This window comes from Pseudophryne corroboree, chromosome 8 (assembly GCF_028390025.1).
Source record: "Pseudophryne corroboree isolate aPseCor3 chromosome 8, aPseCor3.hap2, whole genome shotgun sequence".
NCBI classification, from domain to species: domain Eukaryota; kingdom Metazoa; phylum Chordata; class Amphibia; order Anura; family Myobatrachidae; genus Pseudophryne; species Pseudophryne corroboree.
In genome coordinates, this window is record NC_086451.1 from 73,936,214 (window position 1) to 73,958,145 (window position 21,932).

General features: G+C 46.1%; 1 protein-coding gene across 1 annotated transcript in view; it reads right to left on the reverse strand.

The window, feature by feature from the left end:
* Nucleotides 1-21,932, reverse strand: part of COL27A1 (collagen type XXVII alpha 1 chain) — a 453,351-nt gene that overhangs the window by 304,111 nt on the left and 127,308 nt on the right. The gene's annotated exons all lie outside the window — the stretch shown is intronic.

A 21,932-nucleotide genomic window follows, 5' to 3' on the forward strand; every position in this document is an offset into this window, starting at 1 on the left:
TTCATCTGAGTCTATGGGGGAATTCAACTAGATGCGGTAATTTATCGTGGGTGAAAAAGGGTGGTAGCCTTGCAGGCTATTCAATTAGCGCCCCATTTCTTTTTTGGTAAATTACCATGTTAACGGGTGTTAACCCACAGAATACGGGTTCTCGGACCTTTAGAGTTACCAGGGTCGTGGTACCCAACGACAAGATATGTAAATAGGATATCTTTTCCGCCCTACTCAGGCTTGAAAAAGCGGGAGGCCTTGGAGACTAAATAATAGCCCCACTGCATCAGTTAGTCCGCAGTAAAGTACTGCAGCTATCGGAATTCTCCCCTATGGATGAAATCCCTTATGGGCCCTACACATTTACCGATTACACTGAAAGACATGAACAATCTTATTCATTAATGAACGAGATATCGTTCATATCTTTCAATGTGTATGCACCAATGATGAATGATGCGCGGCCCCGCGTTCATTCATCATTGGTGCCGGCTCGTTTACGCCTGCAATACAATATGGACAATATCGTCCATATTAGCATGCAGGGCTATGGGGTCGGGTGATGGGAGGAGTGAAGAAACTTCAACCCCCCCCCCCCTTCCGCGCAGCTGGGTCGCCCGTCAGCCATATCGTCTGTTGGGCACCTCGGCGGACAATCGGCCAGTGTGTAGAGCCCTTTACATGCATTTTATCTTGGTCACTCTCATTAATAAAAATTAATGTAAATATGCCAATGTTTCAGGCTCTAAAAACGAGTTACATATTTTTTTTTTTTTTATTAAAATTAAATAAATAATAGAAAATACATTGATAAATATTTAACTCCAGCTAGTGGGTGTCTTGAGTTTTCCAATGATAGCGCTTCCAAACATTACTCAAGGATTCTTGTAATGTGGAATACAAGTCATTTGTAACCATCGGCAACAGCGAAAACAGCATTGCCTAGCTCGTACGAGTTAGCAATTACCAAAATGACTGACTATTAAACGCAGTTGGCCTGAACTTTCACCAATTAATTTGGATTCTGTGATTATAAAAACGTTTTTTTTTGTCTTTGACAGATTGAAAAACTACGGAGATGTTCCCTAATTCACATTGAAATCATTACATAATTGCTTGATTGGCAAGCTGAGTGTTGTTTATACACTGACCACTACAATCGCCAGCTTGGGTTACAGCCAGAGGTATTCTCCTGATATATGAACTGTGATTTCTTTTCTGTTTGATCCAACTGATATTAAGATGGTTTCCAAACATTTCTAATCATTTTTCTATGTCTTACGGTTGAAAACTAACAAAATGATACAGAACATAATAAGGAGAGATTTATATTGCCAGAAACAAAAATCCCCATTAACCAGCCCTATATATCAGGGGAAACACACAAAGCCAGCAACAGATTTACGCAGCGGTTTGTAGTACTGTCAGGTAAAAACAAGACTAGTTACTATGGGGGACATGTACTAAGCAGTGATAAAAGTGGAGAAGTGAGCCAGTGGAGAAGTTGCCCATGGGAACCAATCAGCTGCTCTGTATACTTTTATAGTATGCAAATTATAAATGTTACGTCAATGCTGATTGGTTGCCGTGGGCAACTTCTCCACTTTTATCACTGCTTAGTACATGTCCCCTTATATGAGAGACGGGTACAAAAATGGCCACATCCCCATCAGCCAAATGCCTCACATAATTGGGAGTGACCCAGTGAATTACATGCCCTGTATACAGTGATTTACACACGTTTATTCTAAATACTGTATTTGTTTTAAATGTTACCTCTTGCAGTGCGCTGGATGCACCTGGTGGCAGGGGCGGATTGGGAACAAAAAGCTGCCCTGGAGAAATTTGTACTAGTGGCCCCACTTGGGCAGCACCAGATGTGTAAGGTCTAGCCATGGGCCATGGCAGCAGCACCCTCCCCCCCCCAAGACTTTCTAGATAGTGGGCATGTCCAGCATCAAGGGGGAAGTTAAAAAGAAATAAAATGAAATATTATGAGCACATTATATGATACACCTTCAGAATTTAGGAAACTATATAATTCTTTAGAAAGATATATTTTCTTGCTTATTACACCAACCGTATCCCAATCACTATTCACTCAATCTTATATGTCAGCCAAGCAGGCAGACAGAGCAACACTAGATCATCTGCAATCACAGGCTAAGTAGCAAAGTCATTTTCATATATGCAAATTATTTTGCATCTTATTCATTATGTCTATAAAAAGGACCACATGTCCTCAAACAAAACAGGCCCCACAGGTGCATCGGCCCACCGGGAATCTTCCCTGAAAACCCTATGGGCAGTCCGGCTCTGCCTGGTGGTGTCTAAAGCTGGGTACACACTAGCAGATATATCTGCAGTTCAATCGATCTGCAGATATATCTGCAGATGGTGGTTGTTCATACACAATAGAAAGATGCACCAATATATCTTAAAGATATATCTGCTGTTCAATCTATCTGCAGCTATATATGCAGATGGGGATTGTTCATACACACTGAAAGATGCACTAATATACTGTATCTGCAGATATATTGGCCATCTGCTGTGTCGCACAGCAGATGCAATATATCTGTGAAAGACGTCTTTCACAGACATATTGCTTGTACACACCTGCAGATCAGCAAAAGATATATTGGACAACCAACTGATTGGCCAATATATCTGCCAGTGTGTACCCAGCATAACAGATAAAAGATAAACTTTATAAATGTAAAAAAAATAAAGAGGGCTCAAAGTACGGGTGTGTACACACGGTGAGATCCTTGCATATGCCCGATTTTCACTTGTGATTTCCCTTGAACTCCCCGGAGCCCAGATAGCACAGATTTTGACTAACTTTTCTTGAGATATGGACTATGTGTGCTTACGATTTTGGCTTATGTGAGATGTCGTTGACATGTGAGATGAACTAGATAGTACACCGATCTAGCAAGGATTGACTTGCCTGCACAGTCTATCTTTTCTTGCGATGCCGACCTGGCGGGACTGCGCATCGGGATCGAATCGGGAGGTGACGTTCACCTTGCGATCTGCACTAACTTTTCTTGCGATTTTGACTATATAGTCAAAATCGCAAGAAAATATCTCACCGTGTGTACACACCCTTAGAGAGAGATAAAGTTGGTGGAGATACAGTACCAGTCAATCAGCTCTTGTGATACAGGCTGTGTTTGGAAAATGACAGGAGCCGACTGGCTGGTACTTTATCTCCATCCACTTTATCTCTCTCCAAGGCTTGGTACATAGCCCCCTATATTTTTTATTATTCATCCCTTAAATACTTCTTGCTGAGGCCTATAATTTAGAGCTCTGAATATGGGGGTCATTCCGAGTTGATCGCTAGCTGCTTTTGTTCGCTGTGCAGCGTTGAGGCAAAAAAATGGCACTTCTACGCATGCGGTGCAATGCGCAAGCGTAAAGTAATATTACAACGAACGATGTAGTTTCACACAAGGTCTAGCGAAGCTTTTCAGTCGCACTGCTGGCCGCAGAGTGATTGACAGGAAGTGGGCGTTTCTGGGTGTCAACTGACCGTTTTCAGGGAGTGTTCGTAAAAACGCAGGCGTGACAGGAAAAACGCAGGCGTGGCTGGGCGGACGCAGGGCGTGTTTGTGACGTCAAAACAGAAACTGAACAGTCTGAAGTCTTCGCAAGCGCTGAGTAGGTTTTGAGCTACTCTAAAACTGCACTAAAAAATTATGCCGCCGCTCTGCGATCCTTTCGTTCGCACTTCTGCTAAGCTAAAATACACTCCCAGTGGGAGGCGGCATAGCGTTTGCACGGCTGCTAAAAACTGCTAGCGAGTGATCAACTCGGAATGACCACCATGGTACCTATAGAGTAGTTGTCTTACATTGGTTATGGAAAAGGAGATAATGTGGATTGCATGAAGTGAACCTAAGTACATGTCTTCAATTACATAAGGCCCCCATACATCAGGCTGCCGTTTCCAAGATTCCCTGATCCGACCAGAACCACCAATCGGAACCTCCAGCCATCAATGAACGGAGATTCTTCCAGGAATCGGGAAAAACGTTCATGTTAAAAATGTTTAGGTCGGGTTTGGGGAATTGAGATCTGTAAACCTGTTGAATATTCCCAATTCCCCGACAGATTAGGAAATTGCGACAATCCGTTGCAGAAGTATGGGAGCCTTTACTCACATTGTAAAAACAACTCTAAAAACGATCCTTGCCCCTTTCAGTGCGGGGGGGAAGGCGATTACAACCTGAATATTTGTGGCTTCTAGATATGGGAAAGATGTTCTACAGGACGATCCCGGTAACAACAAAATAATATTTTCTCTGCATTCCTATCCAAAAACACTTTTCCTAAGCATTCAGAAATATCAGACTGAATAATAAGAAAAGTATTCTGCCCACTAATACCTGTAAATCGTCTCAATATTGCAGCCTGCGTGGCCTCCAAACGAGCGCCGTATCCAAGAACGATCCACTTGTAAAACGACACAATCATATTCTCAGTCGGACAGATGGGACTAACCAATCTGTGACTAGAGTATCGTACAAAGGGGGTCATCCCGAGTTGTTCGCTCCTTGCCGATTTTTGCTATGCTGCGATTTGTTGCTAAATGTGCATGGTACGCAGCGCGCATGCGCTAAGTTATTTAACACAAAACTTAGTAGATTTGCTGGTGTCCGAGCGACGATTTTCAGTCGCACTGCTGATCGGTGAATGATTGACAGGAAAGGGGCGTTTCTGGGTGGTAACTGAGCGTTTTCCGGGAGTGTGCTAAAAAACGCAGGAGTGTCAGGGAAAAACGTGGGAGTATCTGGAGAAACGGGGGAGTGGCTGGCCGCACGCAGGGCGTGTTTGTGACGTCAAACCAGGAACTAAACGGACTGAGCTGATCGCAATCTAGGAGTAGGTCTGGAGCTACTCAGAAACTGCAAAGAATTATTTAGTAGCAATTCTGCTCATCTTTTGTTCGCTATTCTGCTAAGCTAAGATACACTCCCAGTAGGCGGCGTCTTAGCGTGTGCAATGCTGCTAAAAGCAGCTAGCGAGCGAACAACTCGGAATGAGGGACAAAATAAGGTAGTGTAAAATGTGAAAATAAAGGCAAATAAGCCATTAAGGTTTCTCAAATCATTTATTTGCTATTTTTTCCCCATGTGTTTCCAGGGGTTCAGTATGATTTACAGACTGACACAATACAGACGTTCCTAATCCCGACAGCCACTGACCGACAATAAAAATACCGACACGGTCAAAATACCGATATTCAAAATGCCAATAGTCAGAATACCAACATATCAAAATACCGACATGAGTTTTTAGGTATATTTTGTTTTTGTCAATGTCGACATGGATACCGTCTAAGTGTACCGCGTCCACTCGCCATGCGCTCGGCACACTATTATATTCCCCCTTCAGGTCCACTGGGATGTTAAAGTATGAACAAGTCTGTTTTTTGGGCAAAAAAAATCCTTAAAAATGCATGTCGGCATTTTGACATGTTGGCATTTCAAATGTCGGTATTCTATGTCTGCATTTGGAACATGTTGGTATAATGAATGTCGGTATTTTGACCGTTCCGGTATTTTGACTGTCGGTCAATGGCTGTTGGAAGATACTTAAGGGACAGATGGGCTAGGCCCATCTCTTGGCCTTGAACAATGTGGCTATCAATTACCAAGCGGATCATTCTCATGCACGCTGCTCATTTTGAGGCCACGAGCGCTACGATTTACAGATCACACTGGTTATATTAGTGGACAGAATACTTAATATCTGACCACCCTCCACCCATCATCCATCCTCTCCAAGCTGGATCTAGCGCAGAAGGGTGAATACAAGAGTGGGGTTCAGGAACCACTAGGTCAGACCTTCTCACAAACTGGCAGAGTCTGAAAGAGTTCAAAATAGACGGACGGAAAAAATGGTCCGCAGCCAAAGCTGAACTGCTTTTCCTGGCCCCTCACACTCTCTCTCACCCAGCCTCTTGGAAGGCTCTGAGCTGGCTTGTAAAACAGATGCACGTGGGCCGTATGTAATACAGACAAAAAGCTCTTTGTTTGGTACGAGAGGTGCACAGCAAAGGAGGTGCTGAGCAATAATAAAGTCCCCCAAAAAATCATTGCAAAAAAGGAATTTTTATAGTAATACTGAATCACATTCATTCAGTGTCTGCTGCACCACACCGTAGGCTAGTGTACAGTGTCCTCTGTTAACCTTTGTCTAACTGGTCTGGTGCCATAATAAAGCATGTAACACTACAATACAAATAACTCCTCCAAATCACAGGAGACTTGTATCCAGTGTCCTGAGAATGGGTTCAGGGGCATGTATCTGGGAATGGAAGCTTCAGCAGATGAACACCACCAGTTGTAAGGCCAGGACTATACATAAAACCACTGGGGCCCTACAGGAACTCTCTGACAGTCTTATCCTCCAAGCCACTAAGGAGCTCTGCTGCATTGTCAGATCACATCCACCACCAGCTTCTCTCTCCTACAGCAATGGAATGGCTGCTCCTCCAATCTGTCACAGGTGCCTGGACTATGGGGCTAATTCAGTAAGGATAGTAAATTCTGCTAATCAGCACAATTTGCTATCCTTTGGATCGCATGCTGGGGGGCCGCCCATCGCTGGGCAAGGCCGCCCAGCATGCTGACCGGCGCCTCCCCCTTTGATGATGCAGAAATTGCGAGCACCTCCTAATTTCTATTTAATCGTAAAAAATCTTGATGCCTCCTGCCGGCGCAATCTTACCCATCGTGTGACGTCACGCAGCTGCCGCGTTCACACTCCCGACACGTCCCCATTCACGCCGTACCGCCCACCGATCGCATGGCTCCGACCCCGCAACGCTCCGTCTCCTCCCTGGAAACGGAGCATTGCCGCCGCCCCCCACCCGCCTCTGCCTGATTGACAGGTAGAGGTGAACAAAATTCTGCAGCCCGCCCCCCCGCAGAAAATACAGGCACATGCGCAGGGTGGGCGCAGCGCATGCACCCTCATCTTTTCAGCACACTGCGATCCAACCTGAATTAACCCCTATATCTATATCACTAGTATCCTCAATGACAGATGTATGGACTGTGTATATAAAGTGCACACACTCCACAACAACAATTACACAACCTGACAGTGCAGGTGCCTGGACTAATATACACACACACACACACACACACACATTTCTATTACCCTCAGCAGCTAACCTCCCTGATACAGGTGCCTGAACAATATATACACACATTACTATTATAGATAACCTGACATAGGTTCCAAACTATGGGCCTAAGTCAGACCTGATCGCTGTTAGGCGATTATCGATTGACTGTGCATGCGCACGGATTGTAGTGCGCACATGCGAGGCCAAACTGCGAAAGCATCCAGCATCTTTTTGGATCACTAGGCGTACGCAAGTTGATTGACAGAAAGCGTTTTCAGGGAGGGTGTGCGACGTCAGCTCCGGCCCCGAACAGCCAGTTTCTATCGCACTCTAGGAGTAGGTACTGGTCTACGCACAGACTGGCAAAAAATAAGATTTTACTTACCGATAAATCTATTTCTCATAGTCCGTAGTGGATGCTGGGGACTCCGTCAGGACCATGGGGAATAGCGGCTCCGCAGGAGACAGGGCACAAAAGCAAGCTTTTAGGATCACATGGTGTGTACTGGCTCCTCCCCCTATGACCCTCCTCCAAGCCTCAGTTAGGTACTGTGCCCGGACGAGCGTACACAATAAGGAAGGATCTTGAATCCCGGGTAAGACTCATACCAGCCACACCAATCACACCGTACAACTTGTGATCTGAACCCAGTTAACAGTATGATAACAAAGAAGTAGCCTCTAAAAAAAGATGGCTCACAACAATAATAACCCGATTTTTGTAACAATAACTATGTACAAGTAATGCAGACAATCCGCACTTGGGATGGGCGCCCAGCATCCACTACGGACTATGAGAAATAGATTTATCGGTAAGTAAAATCTTATTTTCTCTAACGTCCTAGTGGATGCTGGGGACTCCGTCAGGACCATGGGGATTATACCAAAGCTCCCAAACGGGCGGGAGAGTGCGGATGACTCTGCAGCACCGAATGAGAGAACTCCAGGTCCTCCTCAGCCAGGGTATCAAATTTGTAAAATTTTACAAACGTGTTCCCCCCTGACCACGTAGCTGCTCGGCAAAGTTGTAAAGCCGAGACCCCTCGGGCAGCCGCCCAAGATGAGCCCACCTTCCTTGTGGAATGGGCATTTACAGATTTTGGCTGTGGCAGGCCTGCCACAGAATGTGCAAGCTGAATTGTACTACAAATCCAACGAGCAATAGTCTGCTTAGAAGCAGGAGCACCCAGCTTTTTGGGTGCATACAATATAAACAGCAAGTCAGACTTTCTGACTCCAGCCGTCCTGGAATTATATATATATATATATATATATATATATATTTTCAGGGCCCTGACAACGTCTAGCAACTTGGAGTCCTCCAAGTCCCTAGTAGCCGCAGGCACCACAATAGGTTGTTTCAGGTGAAACGCTGACACCACCTTAGGAAGAAACTGGGGACGAGTCCGCAGTTCTGCCCTGTCCGAATGGAAAATCAAATATGGGCTTTTGTAAGACAAAGCCGCCAATTCTAACACTCGCCTGGCCGAGGCCAGGGCCAACAGCATGGTCACTTTCCATGTGAGATATTTCAAATCCACAGATTTGAGCGGTTCAAACCAATATGATTTGAGGAATCCCAACACTACGTTGAGATCCCACGGTGCCACTGGAGGCACAAAAGGGGCTGTATATGCAATACTCCCTTGACAAATGTCTGGACTTCAGGAACTGAAGCCAATTCTTTCTGGAAGAAAATCTACAGGGCCGAAACTTGAACCTTAATGGACCCCAATTTGAGGCTCATAGACACTCCTGTTTGCAGGAAGTGCAGAAATCGACCTAGTTGAAATTTCTTCGTGGGGCCTTCCTGGCCTCACCCACGCAACATATTTTCACCACATGTGGTGATAACGTTGTGCGGTCACCTCCTTCCTGGCTTTGACCAGGGTAGGTATGACCTCTTCCGGAATGCCTTTACCCTTAGGATCCGGCGTTCAACCGCCATGCCGTCAAACGCAGCCGCGGTAAGTCTTGGAACAGACATGGTACTTGCTGAAGCAAGTCCCTTCTTAGCTCCCGAGGCCATTAGTCCTCTGTGAGCATCTCTTGAAATTCCGGGTACCAAGTCCCTCTTGGCCAATCCGGAGCCACGAGTATAGTTCTTACTCCTCTACGTCTTATAATTCTCAATACCTTGGTTATGAGAAGCAGAGGAGGGAACACATACACCGACTGTTACACCCGCGGTGTTACCAGGACATCCACAGCTATCGCCTGAAGGTCTCGTGACCTGGCGCAATACCTGTCCCGTTTTTTTTGTTCGGGCGGGATGCCATCATGTCCACCTTTGGTCTTTCCCAACGGTTCACAATCATGCGGAAAACTTCCCGATGAAGTTCCCACTCTCCCGGGTGGAGGTCGTGCCTGCTGAGGAAGTCTGCTTCCCAGTCGTCCACTCCCGGAATGAACACTGCTGACAGTGCTATCACATGATTTTCCGCATAGCGAAAAATCCTTGCAGTTTTGCCACTGCCCTCCTGCTTCTTGTGCCGCCCTTTCTGTTTACGTGGGCGACTGCCGTGATGTTATCCCACTGGATCAATACCGGCTGACCTTGAAGCAGGGGTCTTGCTAAGTTTAGAGCATTATAAATTTGCTCTTAGCTCCAGTATATTTATGTGGAGAGAATTCTCCAGACTTGATCACACTCCCTGGAATTTTTTTCCCTGTGTGACTGCTCTCCAGCCTCTCAGGCTGGCCTCCGTGGTCACCAGCACCCAATCCTGAATGCCGAATCTGCGGCCCTCTAGAAGATGAGCACTCTGTAATCACCACAGGAGAGACACCCTTGTCCTTGGATATAGGGTTATCCGCTGATGCATCTGAAGATGCGATCCGGACCATTTGTCCAGCAGATCCCACTGAAGAGTTCTTGCGTGAAATCTGCCGAATGGAATCGCTTCGTAATAAGCCACCATTTTTACCAGGACTCTTGTGCAATGATGCACTGACACTTTTCCTGGTTTTTAGGAGGATCCCGATTAGCTCGGATAACTCCCTGGCTTTCTCCTCTGGGAGAAACACCTTTTTCTGGACTGTGTCCAGAATCATCCCTAGGACCAGCAGACGTGTCGTCGGAACAACTGCGGTTTTGGAATATTTAGAATCCACCCGTGTTGTCGTAGAACTACTTGAGATAGTGCTACTCCGACCTCCAACTGTTCTCTGGACCTTGTTCTTATCAGGAAGTCGTCCATTTTCTTTGAAGACGAATCCTCATTTCGGTCATTACCTTGGTAAGGACCCGGGGTGCCTTGGACAATCCAACGGCATCGTCTGAAACTGATAGTGACAGTTCTGTACCACGAACCTGAGGTACCCTCGGTGAGAAAGGCAAATTTTTTGGGACATGGAGGTAAGCATCCCTGATGTCCCGGGACACCATATAGTCCCCTTCTTCCCGGTTCGCTATCACTGCTCTGAGTGACCCCATCTGGATTTGAACTTTTGTAAGTGTTCAAATATTTCAGATTTAGAATAGGTCTCACCTAGCCTTCTGGCTTCAGTACCACCATATAGTGTGGAATAATACCCCTTTCCTTGTTGTAGGAGGGGTACTTTGATTATCACCTGCTGGGAATACAGCTTGTGAATTGTTTTCAATACTGCCTCCCTGTCGGAGGGAGACATTGGTACAGCAGACTACAGGAACCTGCGAGGGGGAAACGTCTCGACATTCCAATCTGTACCCCTTGGATACTACTTGTAGGATCCAGGGGTCCTGTACGGTCCCAGCGTCATGCTGAGAACTTGGTAGAAGCGTTTGAGGGCTTCTGTTCCTGGGAATGGGCTGCCTGCTGCAGTCTTCTTCCCTTTCCTCTATCCCTGGGCAGATATGACTCTTATAGGGACGAAAGGACTGAGGCTGAAAAGACGGTGTCTTTTTCTGCAGAGATGTGACTTAGGGTAAAAAACGGTGGATTTTCCAGCAGTTGCCGTGACCACCAGGTCCCATGGACCGACCCCAAATAACTCCTCCCCTTTATACGGCAATACATCTTTGTGCCGTTTGGAATCTGCATCACCTGACCACTGTCGTGTCCATAAACATCTTCTTGCAGATATGGACATCGCATTTACTCTTGATGCCAGAGTGCAAATATCCCTCTGCGCATCTCGCATATATAGAAATGCATCCTTTAAATGCTCTATAGTCAATAAAATACTGTCCCTGTCAAGGGTATCAATATTTTTAGTCAGGGAATCCGACCAAGCCACCTCAGCTCTGCACATCCAGGCTGAGGCGATCGCTGGTCGCAGTATAACACCAGCATGTGTATGTATACTTTTTAGGATATTTTCCAGCCTCCTATCAGCTGGCTCCTTAAGTACGGCCCTATCTGTAGATGGTACCGCCACTTGTTCTGATAAGCATGTGAGCGCCTTATCCACCCTAAGGGGTGTTTCCCAACGCGCCCTAACTTCTGGCGGGAAAGGGTATACCGCCAATAATTTTCTATCGGGGGAAACCCACGCATCATCACACACTTCATTTAATTTACCTGATTCAGGAAAAACTACAGGTAGTTTTTTCACATCCCACATAATACCCTTTTTTGTGGTACTTGTAGTATCAGAAATATGTAACACCTCCTTCATTGCCCTTAACGTGTGGCCCTAAAGGAAAATACGTTTGTTTCTTCACCGTCGACACTGAAATCAGTGTCCGTGTCTGGGTCTGTGTCGACCGACTGAGGTAAATGGGCGTTTTACAGCACCTGACAGTGTTTGAGACGCCTGGGCAGGTACTAATTTGTTCGCCGGCCGTCTCATGTCGTCAACCGGCTTGCAGCGTGTTGACATTATCACGTAATTCCATAAATAAGCCATCCATTCCGGTGTCGACTCCCTAGAGAGTGACATCACCATTTCAGGCAATTTGCTCCGCCTCCTCACCAACATTTTCCTCATACATGTCGACACACACGTACCGACATACAGCACACACATAGGGAATGCTCTAATAGAGGACAGGACCCACTAGCCCTTTGGGGAGACAGAGGGAGAGTTTGCCAGCACACACCAAAACGCTATAATTATATAGGGACAACCTTTATATAAGTGTTCCTCCCTTATAGCATTTAATATATATTCATATCGCCAAATCAGTGCCCCCCCTCTCTGTTTTAACCCTGTTTCTGTAGTGCAGTGCAGGGGAGAGCATGGGAGCCTTCCCACCAGCATTTCTGTGAGGGAAAATGGCGCTGTGTGCTGAGGAGAATAGGCCCCGCCCCCTTTTCGGCGGGCTTCTTCTCCGGAGTTTGTGATATCTGGCAGGGGTTAAATACATCCATATAGCCTCAAGGGCTATATGTGATGTATTTTTCGCCATACAGGTATTATACATTGCTGCCCAGGGCGCCCCCCCCCCCGCGCCCTGCACCCTCCGTGACCGCTGTGTGAAGTGTGCTGACAACAATGGCGCACAGCTGCAGTGCTGTGCGCTACCTGATGAAGACTGAAAGTCTTCTGCCGCCTGGTTCCGGACCTCTTCAATCTTCAGCATCTGCAAGGGGGGTCGGCGGCGCGGCTCCGGGACGAACCCCAGGGCGAGACCTGTGTTCCGACTCCCTCTGGAGCTAATGGTGTCCAGTAGCCTAAGAAGCCAATCCATCCTGCACGCAGGTGAGTTCACTTCTCTCCCCTAAGTCCCTCGATGCAGTGAGCCTGTTGCCAGCAGGACTCACTGAAAATAAAGAACCTAAAAATTTTTTCTAAGCAACTCTTTAAGAGAGCCACCTAGATTGCACCCTGCTCGGACGGGCACAAAAACCTAACTGAGGCTTGGAGGAGGGTCATAGGGGGAGGAGCCAGTACACACCATGTGATCCTAAAAGCTTGCTTTTGTGCCCTGTCTCCTGCGGAGCCGCTATTCCCCATGGTCCTGACGGAGTCCCCAGCATCCACTAGGACGTTAGAGAAACATTCAATGGTGAGTCAGTGCGAACGGATCTGCAGCTAACCAGCGTTTGCAAAACTTTTCGGACGGCGTATGCAGGTTTGCACGGGGCGGGTATTCACTCTGTCTGGGAGGCTACTATGTGATCACAGACCTCTGCAAACTCTTAAGGCCCGTATTCACGGGCAGATGTGGGAGATGTGTGCTGAGCGAACCGCTCAGCACACATCTCTTCCACCGCTCAGCACAGCGCGATGTGTGCTGAGCGCGCGGGGGGAGACAGGGGGGGGCGCTCATTTCACCCAACGGGTGAAATGAGCGACCTGCTAGATTGGCCTACATGGCAGACCAATCTAGCACCAGCGATAGCGATGTGCGGGGCTGCGCATGGCTATCACTGTGGGGGATACACACGGAGCGATCATGCTTAAAATCCAAGCAATCTAGTCAGATTGCATACATTATCGCTCCGTGAGTACCCCCCTTTAGAGAAGCAATCAGGTCTGAAGTAGGCCCTATATACACAATCCTATTACCTTCATCAGTAGCTAACCAACCTGACCCGGGTGCCTAAACTACATACATTACTATTATCTATAACAGCTAACCAACCTGACATAGGTTCCTGAACTATATATACATTCCTGTTATCCATAACAACAGCTAACCAGCCAGAATCATGTGCCCAAACTATATTCTACTATGCTCAACAACAGCTAACCAGCCAGAATCATGTGCCCAAACTATATTCTACTATGCTTAACAACAGCTAACCAGCCAGAATCATGTGCCCAAACTATATTCTACTATGCTTAACAACAGCTAACCAGCCAGAATCATGTGCCCAAACTATATTCTACTATGCTTAACAACAGCTAACCAGCCAGAATCATGTGCCCAAACTATATTCTACTATGCTTAACAACAGCTAACCAGCCAGAATCATGTGCCCAAACTATATTCTACTATGCTCAACAACAGCTAACCAGCCAGAATCATGTGCCCAAACTATATTCTACTATGCTTAACAACAGCTAACCAGCCAGAATCATGTGCCCAAACTATATTCTACTATGCTTAACAACAGCTAACCAGCCAGAATCATGTGCCCAAACTATATTCTACTATGCTTAACAACAGCTAACCAGCCAGAATCATGTGCCCAAACTATATTCTACTATGCTTAACAACAGCTAACCAGCCAGAATCATGTGCCCAAACTATATTCTACTATGCTTAACAACAGCTAACCAGCCAGAATCATGTGCCCAAACTATATTCTACTATGCTTAACAACAGCTAACCAGCCAGAATCATGTGCCCAAACTATATTCTACTATGCTTAACAACAGCTAACCAGCCAGAATCATGTGCCCAAACTATATTCTACTATGCTCAACAACAGCTAACCAGCCAGAATCATGTGCCCAAACTATATTCTACTATGCTTAACAACAGCTAACCAGCCAGAATCATGTGCCCAAACTATATTCTACTATGCTTAACAACAGCTAACCAGCCAGAATCATGTGCCCAAACTATATTCTACTATGCTTAACAACAGCTAACCAGCCAGAATCATGTGCCCAAACTATATTCTACTATGCTTAACAACAGCTAACCAGCCAGAATCATGTGCCCAAACTATATTCTACTATGCTTAACAACAGCTAACCAGCCAGAATCATGTGCCCAAACTATATTCTACTATGCTTAACAACAGCTAACCATACAATTACAAACTGTATTCTATAGCCTCTTAAACTAGTGTAAACTCCCTGGACATGATAAAATTAGTATTGAAGCCGACTAAACAAATATACATATCCATGTCCCCTACAGTTTCATTTAGAATGACCAATTCTGAATATTTATATAAACCCACAAGACCTCTCTGGCTGGCTCAATAAACTAATATGGTATCTGACACTGAAGATTTAATGTAGTTTCCTCTGCAGACCTTGGGGGTAATACAGATCTGATCGCAGCAGCAAATTTGTTAGCTAATGGGCAAAACCATGGCGGGTCATTCTGACCCGATCGCTCGCTGCAGTTTATCACAGCGCAGCGATCGGGTCGGAACTGCGCATGCAGGACAGCCGAAGGCCTTCGTTCCCTAGCGATCGCCTCTGCCTGAGGCAGAGGCGGTCGCTGGGCGGGAGGGGCAACACGGCGGCGTTTGGCTGCCGTTATAGGGGGGGGGGGGGTCCGGCCAACGCAGGCGTGGCCGGGCCGTGCGGGGGGTGGGCCGCAGTGGCTGCGTGACGTCACACGCAGCCGCTGCGACCAGGGGCAGCGACGACCATCTCCCTGCCAGCCGCAGGAGCTGCGCTGGCCGGGAGTTACTCCACAAGTACAACTCGGAATAACCCCCATGTGCACTGCAGGGGGGGGGGGGGGGCAGATATAACGTGCAGAGAGAGTTAGATTTGGGTGGGTTATATTGTTTCTGTGCAGGGTGAATACTGGCTGCTTTATTTTTACACTGCAATTTAGATTTCAGCTTGAACACACCCCACCCAAATCTAACTCTCTCTGTACATGGTATATCTGCCCCACCTGCAGTGCACATGGTTTTGCCCATTAGCTAACAAATTTGCTGCTGCGATCAGATCTGAATTAGGCCCCATGTCCTCACAGTTTCTGTACACGGGGGTAATTCCAAGTTGATCGCAGCAGGATTTTTGATAGCAATTGGTCAAAACCATGTGCAGTGCAGGGGAGGCAGATATAACATGTGCAGAGAGAGAGTTAGAGTTGGGTGGGTTATTTTGTTTCTGTGCAGGGTAAATACTGGCTGCTTTATTTTTACACTGCAAATTAGATTGCAGATTGAACACACCACACCCAAATCTAACTCTCTCTGCACGTTATATCTGCCTCCCCTGCAGTGCACATGGTTTTGCCCAATTGCTAACAAAAATCCTGCTGCGATCAACTTGGAATTACCCCCATGGTAAGGTTACAGGATTGAGCAATATCAATCCAAGGAACAATGTAATTGGGACTGTTGTTCCCTGGTTATTTCAGTGGTAAATTCTGAATGATGTCATCTCTCCAAATGGAACATATGTCAACCGGAGATTCTTCCATATGTTGCAGAGACTGTTAAATACTTATATTGCTGACAGAAGCCCAGCCAATCGCAGCTCCCAATTACGCATAACCAGGCCCCCTTTTTGCGCGTTTGCTAATTTATAACGCCACAAAGTATTCTTAACAATTCCTCAGTGGGTAATTAATCTGCCAGGAGGGAGCATTGACTAATGACTACAAGAAACGGCGCCGCTATTTGCAAAAAAAAAATTATATATCAGTTTGAGAAACAGAATGGAAAAAGTCATTGTAAAAGTGTGAAAGCAATTATGTGTCTTGTTTAATGAGCTGTGCATGATTAACCTCCTCTGTGCCAGCTGGCTTATGGCAGCATACACTTAGTACCAATATGGAAGTCCTTTTAGTCTGTATGGGTATGTGTCTCGTAGGTTTAAATAAAAGTAATATTTCCACGGAAAGACGACAACGCACAACAGGGCTGGTTGTTACAGGATAAAGCACCTGGTTGCTGTGTGCCACTTTAACCAACATCTCAGTATGTAAATGCTCCTAGTGCAATAAATGTGAATTGTAGGAAAGTACAGGGAGTGGGATAGGGACCGCCAGATATTATCGGGATCAGTGCCCACAGGAAAAAGCACTGCTACATTTGCCAATTCTTAGACAATTTCTAGGGGTCCTTGGTTACGGAGCAGGTGTAAGTAAAAACGTCACATGCAGAAGTACCAAGACGGACCTTGGTGCACCAGAATCCTGCACCCAGTGTGGTGGATAAGAGTACCTGTACTGTGCAGTGATCAGTGCTGACAAATGATATAAAAGAGCCAAAAATATGCTGAACTGTATCTGGGACATGTTACAATCCTATGAGTGCGCAGTAGCTGGCACGGAGGGTGCCGCAACGGGACCCCCCCCCCAGCCGTCAGATCATGGTCTACAGGGGGGTACTCGCGGAGCGATAATCTAAGCAATCTGACTAGATTGCTTAGATTTTAAGCACGATCGCTCCGTGTGTACCCCCCACAGCGATAGTGATGCGCGCTAGATTGGCCTGCATGCGGTCCCCTCCCCTCCCCCCCTCCCCCCCGTACGCTCAGCCGACACAGCACGATGTGCTGAGCAGGGGGAGATATGTGTACTGAGCGGTTCGCTCAGCTCACATCTCTCCCCAGATCTGCCCGTGAGTACACAGACTAATCACCTGGGCCTCCTACAATGGTGGGACTACTTAGCCTGAAGCACAAGTAGATTACTAGAAGTAGAAATAACGTTCATAAACATTTATGCGTTTCAAAAGCTTATCAGGTAGGAAGAGATTTTAGATAAAGGGCTGGATGCAATTTGCATAGCCAAATAGTGTGATTCTGCCATATACACCTTAGAAGGCCACAGAGAACGTGGTGGGGACGATCTTGTAATGGGACCTGGCTACAGTAAGGCCGTGGCTACACAATTCCGAATACCTACAGTATGGGACAAAGACGCAAAGATGCCAGATAAAGTCATATTATTTGGTAGTGATTGCTTCAGATCTTCTTTTTAGCAGATACTATGCCCATTTTGCATCCAACTTTGCATAAGCCCCAATGGCGCAGAGCAGAATTCCTGTCTGCAACCACTGGTTAAGGAAAAAAGGATTTCGGCAATATTTAAGTATATGGGCCATTTAACGAGCAGATATTAGAGATATGTGTGGTAGTGCCCCTATTTTCAGTAGTCCCCATAGCATTCTATGAAGACTAGTCCCCATATCTTTCTATGGAGATTGTGAAAATCCCCAGTTTACTAAAATGTAAAAAGCTTTTCGGAGGTTATCTCTGGTTGCTAACTACGTCTTTCCATTGTAGTAGTCTTGGAGATGGCTGTGCATGCGTATTAAGCTAGCTGGATCCAAATCCACAAGTAAAGTTATAGGGCAAAGGGCCAAGTGTACTAAGCCATAGAGAGTGATAAAGTGGAGAGAGATAAAGTACCAGCCAATCAGCTCCTAAATGCCATGTTACAGGTATTTGAAAAATGACAGGATCTGATTGGTTGGTTCTTTATCTCTCTCCATTTTATCACTCTCCAAGGCATAGTACATCTTCCCTATAGCCTTTCTACCAGGGCTTGCAGCTCAACCCAGGTCTCAGCTATGTGTGAACAAGTCGGACACGGGTTGGGTGTCCTAGGTCCACAACCCTGCTCAGTACCAGGGTTATTTCGGAGACCAACCCAGGTCGCCTATGAATGAAAGGCATTACCCAGGTCATGATGACCCAGATCATTAAAAGGAGCTGACTGGCGGATACAGTAGCGTTTGGAGATGACATCGTCTCCAAGCATCCACTGTAAACCGGAAGACTAGGGTTGGGTGTGAATGGCGATGTGTGAAAGGGGCTTCAATCTGTGCTCATGTCTGGAGTCTGAGCCAGGTTAAAGTTGGGGTTTTAGAGGGTCATTCCGAGTTGATCGTAGCCCTGCAAAATTTTACAGGGCTACGATCATGACATTAGACATGCGGAGGGATGCCCAGCACAGGGCTATTCCCTTCCCCACAGAAGTGCAAAAGCATCGCACAGCGGCGATGCTTTTGCACTTTAGGAGTAGCTCACGGCCAGTGCAGCTTTAGCGTGTTGGCCGGGAGCTACGCGTCGCTCCCCGGCCCGCAGCGGCTGCGTGTGACGTCACGCAGCCGCTGCGGCCCGCCCCCGTACGGTCCAGCCACGCCCCCCTCCCCCCCTCTGCCTGCCAAGGTGATCGTACTGCAGCGACGGCCTTCAGCTGTCTAGGATGCGTCGGCGCACTGCGGCGCCAGCGCATGCGCAGTTCTGAACCGATCGCACCGCTGCGATAAACTGCAGCGTGCGATTGGGTCAGGATGACCCCCCTTAGTGTGAAAGGTGTATAAGTCAGTGTTTCCCAACTTCCGTACTCAGGGACTTCTAACAGTGCATGTTTTCCAGATCTCCAAGTTGGTGTACAAGTGTATTCATTACTGCCTGACGCATTTTAAAAGATCCACAAGTGATGCTACATAAGGGGGGTCATTCAGAGTTGTTCGCTCGTTGCCGATTTTCGCTATGCTGCGATTTGTTGCTAACTGCGCATGCGCATGGTACGCAGAGCGCATGCGCTAAGTTATTTTACACAAAACTTAGTAGATTTGCTGTTGTTCGAGCGACGATTTTCAGTCGCACTGCTGATCGGTGAATGATTGACAGCAAAGGGGCGTTTCTGGGTGGTAACTGTGCGTTTTCCGGGAGTGTGCTAAAAAACGCAGGCGTGCCACGGAAAAATGTGGGAGTGTCTGGAGAAACGGGGGAGTGGCTGGCCGAACGCAGGGCGTGTTTGTGACATCAAACCAGGAACTAAACGGACTGAGCTGATCCCAATCTGTGAGTAGGTCCGGAGCTACTCAGAAACTGCAAAGAATTATTTAGTAGCAGTTCTGCTAATCTTTCGTTCGCAATTCTGCTAAGCTAAGATACACTCCCAGAGGGCGGCGGCCTAGCGTGTGCAATGCTGCTAAAAGCCGCTAGCGAGCAAACAACTCGGAATGACCCCCTAGGTCTTTAAAATATGCATTGTTAGGGGTACCTGAGAACTGGAGTTGGGAAACACCGACATAAGATATCACTTTACTTCTTACTATGTGCCGCAATGGGCTCTCTTGGTAAAACTGAAAAATAATTTCTTATTGTGTCGATATGCAGTTATTGGGGCAAAACTTAAGGGAATAATAAGTAGGCTCTAGAATTAATGCAGTAACTGCAATATTTGTCATAATACATCAGGTGGACTTTGTGACAGCAGCATCACGCACACCTCGCAGAAGTGTCACAGGGTAAGTGGAGAATCCAGTCATGTGATACTCTCATCCAATCCTGGGACAGCCTCTTTTACCAGCTATCTTCTGCTGCTGTCCAGTCCCCCTGTTACATTGCTATAAATGGTAGCAATGCCACCAGAGGGCTACCTATGCCTTTTGAGAGGTTAGAACAGAGTACAATACATTGTACTCAACTGCACTGCTAAATTGAATACAATGACAAATATGTCTAGCTACAAGTATACATATGTGCAAACTTACCAGAAATTTAGGTAAAAACAGGCAAGCCCCACTTCCACCTAAGCCACTCTCCGACCTGTGCAAGCCCCACCCATTTTGCAAAAGGCCACACCCCTTTACCAGCAGACTACGCTCCATTTGTCAGCCCAAAATTGCCAACCCCCAGGCAAATCAAGACGTTCATAGTTACAGGCATGGGAATTTTACATATTGGTGACTGTTATTAGATAGTCTTCTATGCAAATATATATATGTATATATGTATATATATATATACAAATCATATTTCATTTAGTGGTCCTTAACACCCATATAGCAAGCAGCTGAAGGCGCACAATAAAAGATAATTTATTAATAGTATGTCAACTATTTAACATTTCTAATTAAAATGAAATACAATCTTCAGCAAATGATTTGACATACTATTAAGAAGTTGGAATAATAAGCCCCCTGATAACATCTCTATTTATTATGACAACATAACAGGCTTTTATCACAGGAATTATTACATACAACACATGGCTGACATATGGAGGGGCCTCTTGGTCAGCACGTGCCCTATCCCAATGTCCTGTGACCGCATGTATAGAAGATCATCTCTATGTACACAGAAACATCTTATTCTGTTTTATTTCGCTCTCTTAAAGCTGGAGAAATGGCTAATCTGGCAGATGGTGCTATGGGCTTTGCCAATACAATCAGGATCCAGAAATAGGCATGCGTTTACTTGCTGGCTCAGAGGTAAGTGATTACCCAGTCAGCCTTCCAGTCTTGTACGTGAAATGTGCGGCGAGAGCCAGCTGGCTTAATCCAGGTGGACATTTATTGTGTAAGAATAAAACATTTCTTTACATTGTGTTTATAAAAGATGAAAGTGTCAATGATTCATTTCCCTAATGCAGTGCTATTTCTCCGACTCTTTTAACCCATTTCCTGCTCTTATAACAGCCCTGATCTGCAGAACGATCATTCAGACGGGGCACATTTCCTGCAACCACATACTCTAACTGTATTGTGGTTTGGCAATAAAGAAATCTAAGCTGCTCTTTGTATTAAATGCAACCCAATGTATTCTAACTCCAGAACCACTAATATAAACCAACTCACTTATTCACCAAATCATTCACCACGAGGTCATTAAATGGAATACTATTTTTTTTTTAACCAATCACTGTTCAGCCAGTTGCAGCCGCTAAACCGTATATGTACAGTACGGCCCCTGAGTGTATATCCAGCTATATAACATTTATAAGCACAGCGTGGCGCACTGTCGCCTCTTTTACATGCTTCTACAAGACGCCTGTAACCAGCAGTAATCGCTTCCTTAAGGGTTTAATCAGAGTTTGATAAATCTCTGTGCTCGAGCGCAAATGATGAGTTTTAGCATACAGCAAATGCATATATGTAACGTATCCAGATAGGTCTTCCTGTAAAATTGGGTAGTACAGATGGTATAATGGTTAGAATTACTGCCTCACAGCTCTGTGGTCAGGGGTTTGAGTTCCACCATGGCTGTGTGGAGTTTGTATGTTCTCCCTATGGGTTTCCTTCGGGTACTCCGCTTTCCTTCTATACTCCAAAAATATACTGGTAGGTTAACTGGCTCCCATTAAAAAGTGCACATGTGTTTAGGGCTGACTAGATGGGCCAAGTGCTTCTTATCTGCAGTTATATTCCATGTTTCTATGTTATCTAGGTTTCTATATGAAATTGGCCGTTTTCGGACAGCAACAATGTGAGTGCACGGAACCCCTTGTCCTGCACGAGTGCTGTGAGCATGTACA